Raw genomic sequence first — 4,132 nt, forward strand, 5'->3', positions numbered from 1 at the left:
TTTCACTAAATTGAAAACTCATCTTAAGGACATGGAAACCCTACACAAGGTGAGAATTTTGATGAACACGAAAGTTTCTTTTCACGAAGGACTGACTGACTAAGGCTCAGCTAATTAGGATTAAACTTAACAGCATTAAGCCTAGATAGCGTAGTAATATGTACCCATCTTCGAATTTTTACGAAGTTTGGATCGCATCTTTTTGTTGTGTCTCTGAAGCAAAGAAGCGAACTAGAATGTCTCAATTGCAATTGACATTTAGTGGTTATTTAAAAGATCATAGAATGATTGCAAAACTGCATTTAGAAGTACATAGAGTAGCAGACGACGAAGCCATAAAATACTTTCTCCTTGAATTTGTTTTGATATAAAAAAGCTGACGAATGTTAAGGATAATCGCTTTTTAGGTAAGAGGAACACTTTTTTACTAATGCTGATTACTATATTGTTTTGCTCTGCAGAAGATGATCAACATGACAATGTACGACAAGCAGTTGTATGCAAACGTCGAGGATTTAACAGTGTAGTTAGATACACGTCCACCGGTATGTGACTGGCTAACATTTTGCACACTTCGCCGAAACAAGTTTCAGCGATTAATCATCTTTTCCTTACACGCTTACTTGGTAGAAATAGGCATGTTATGTTAAGCAGTTAGGCTGGAACGTTGTAATTCAATTGACTTTATGTTCTTAAACGCTGAAACGCTTTTATAAGTTTTACAGATAAAGTATACTCTCATTTTCTTTTTAACATATTAAGCACTTACACGTATGCTCGACACAAGCGTTCGAGTTCAGTTTATTTTCTGGCTCAATTCTGAAAGGCAGGACAGCCCGGAAAAAATCAAATTTACAAGATTGATGAGATCTCGCTCTGAGTGCCATAACTGTGTACAATTCTAATAAATTGCTAAAAAAAATTTTGCCGGAAAGCCCGCTTGTTTGCAGGAAAGCAAATCGTGCGCATAAACTGCATTCTCTAAGACCGTCTTCACTTGCGATACCAACTCGAAATACTTTTACACTGAAAGTATAACTAAAATTAACGGTATTCTAATCAAAAGTATACTTGGCACATTACTTCTGCAAGAAAGTATGTTATTTAGCTCAAAAGCCCGATAGTTTTCACGTACCATATACTATTACTCAACGAAACTGGTCCTAGGTTCGTGTTCAAGCCTCTTTTTCTTGGATGCGTTGTTAATGTAATAACTCTAATTTTTTTTCATAATAAAAGTGTTGAAAAGTTTGGAGTTGACTCTATCTGCCTGATGATGCCGTACACAAGTTTACATCTTTTACTCCACGACATTGATCTATTATATCTTAACCCATCTCTCTAGTTCTCTTTTCCGAAGGATAGACAAAACCAAACCAACGTTACGCGAAAGAGAGTTTCCGGAAGTTCAAAAATCGCTTTTTTTACATGTTTCAAGAAACCACGTTCTCCTGTAACTCTCAGTAGAGGTTAAGAGTCGATCAATCCTACATAATTATAATCTAAGTTACCTTTTAGTCAAAACCCTTCTTTCCTCAACTGATATAAACAATTGCACTAGAAACAGTACTTAATATGAAAACAACGCTCTTTCATTCTGGAGCAGCGGTTGCTTGAGAAATGGTCAAAAATGATGCAAGAGTAGGGTCAAAGGGGGGAATTCACTAAAATTTTTATTTACATTTTTTTTTAAGGTTTTTGCTGACAATTCTGTAGATGTTGAACTTTGTCAAACCCTAGGTGTGGTAGGACTAAAAGAGAGTACAATTTAAGATTTAAAGTTTTTGGAAGAGCAGAAATGGTGGTTGCCGGGAAAAATGAGTAAATTTCTTTAAGAGGATATAATAGATGACAGTGTTTACCATGTTTTACTCACAGTTACTTGTTATATTCATATTCGCATCCATTAAACGTCAAGAATTCCATTCCTTTTTCGCAGTTTCTCAGACTTCGTCGTTTATGTAGTTACGAATCTAATTTTTCCGACGAATAAGAGGCAATGAAAGACTGGGAGGAGGGTATCCATCTTCTGCTGTTTGCTACACGCGAGGCAATACAGCACTCTGGCATTCAGTCGTTCGACCTTGTGTTTAGGCACACTGTGAGAGGACCTCTTAAGTTACTTTAAAATAAGTTTTTATCTAGCAGTGCTGTCTGTTAATCTTTTGCAGTACGTCTCAGATTTCGCACTAAGCCTTTTAGAGCATGCGAGTTAGCTAAAGCTAATCTGAGTTCGACAAAGAAATATACGTCGGTATAATTTGTTGTACTGGATTACTAATATTTTTTCTCACAGTGTTAAACACCCGTAAATCGAGATGCAAGTTCCGCAGTGCCGTTCTATCTGGTCGGCAAGTGCACATGTAGTGACGTGTATACACGACCTGAAACGTGTACACATGGACATTGATGATGAGCAACACAAGTAGAAATGTGTTTCCGTAAAGGACGTTGTAGATGGAAAAAGTATGTCTTAATGTAAACAACATTTTCAATGAAATTATCGCCAGAGAAAGAAACATTTATGACTGACTTGATTTCGGGATGCATCAAGTCGTTGTCATTAATGAGCTTTAATCAAATGTCCTGAAATATGAACAAAAAACACATACTGGAAAAAATAATGAAAAGCTATAATGAATATATTCTCACGGCGGAGCAATAGATGCCAATGGATCAGAAAAAGAATATTTGGCGGAATTTCATGCAAAATTAAAGCTCGTTCCTTTTTAGTCCTTTTTTTTTAGTTAAAAACCCATCAAGCCAAATTAAAGTGGTGTTTCGGAAAAGTCAGCAGAGCTGGAAATTGCAATTTGTTTTCTTCTTGAAGCGCCTTAAAAAAATGTTTATGGTTATTCATAATGTTCCACAGCCTAATTTTTTTAACTCGTGAATTGCGCGCATGCGCAAGAGCGAGTTGTAGATACGATGTGTGGAATGGCACTCGCTCTCTCGCTCGATTGGTCGATTCCTGTAAAATTTTTTTCGATTTTGGGCTTTTGAGTGCATTTGATAGTTTTTAGCGAGCAATAAACGAACGAAATGGCGACCTTTGTTGTTAAGAAGAGTGGTGGGGTGGAAAAGAAGCCAATGATAATCTTAAAAGAGTTTTTTTATTCGTTTTAGTTTCAACAAGCGGCGCCAGCGACTGGTAGGCATGCAAGGATTCACACTGAAATAACAGAACAACCTTCGTTTTTCATAAAATTGTAATTTACAATCCTTGAACTTGAAAACAATCCGAAGATTCATTGAAAATATCACTTACTGCGAAGTGCTCGGAGTTTACAGATGTTCAAAAGTTTTTTCTGTTATGGCGTGAGATTGAGGACAAAATTGATCATTACGTTTCGTATCGTGTGTTTTTCCTGTGTGAAGTAACAGAAGATTCCAGCGACTAACGAAATTACAAGTTAACACTAAAATCAAATAACATCTAAACAAACAATTTTAGCTACCGATTTTCAGCGAACTTTTAAAGAACAATTTTCTTTTAAGTTTCAAGACAATTTGAAGATTCAAGATATATATAACGTACTAAAATGCGAAAGTTATACACCACAAAATTGATAAATAGGCCTGAAATGAAATTCTATCTTGTTATTGATTATACGTTGCCCAGCACCTGACCAAAATCTACCCTGGCGGAGATCCAAAATGACGGAGATCCAAAACTCGTTCCCGTTTGTCTCATTTGATAAAGAGGGAATCGTTAATGTTTTCATTAAGACAGCATTGCCTTGATTTTCTAATATTTACAGTGATAGACAGTAAATTTCAATTTTCACCCACATTTACTTCCAGCCTTTTCTTTTGAACCAGAAACAAAAATGATATAGGTTTAAATACATGACATCATCCACCCTTGTCAAATGTAATAGCATGATCACTTCAATTGTAATGCCTTCTAATCCCAAAGTTACTTTATTTCTTTGCTACATTAGCGAACACTGAACTACTGCTCGTACTCTAGATATGACAATCAATCACAAAATTCCCTAAACCAGATAACATTAAACATAATCCAAAAATTCATGTGTCAGTTCACGAGTTTGCTCACAGAGCACTTTGATTATCCTTGGCACCAAGGTTTGCTTATGGGATTCTTTAGTTCCTCTGTTCATTTTGATCT

Source organism: Pocillopora verrucosa, chromosome 6 (assembly GCF_036669915.1).
Source record: "Pocillopora verrucosa isolate sample1 chromosome 6, ASM3666991v2, whole genome shotgun sequence".
Taxonomy (NCBI): domain Eukaryota; kingdom Metazoa; phylum Cnidaria; class Anthozoa; order Scleractinia; family Pocilloporidae; genus Pocillopora; species Pocillopora verrucosa.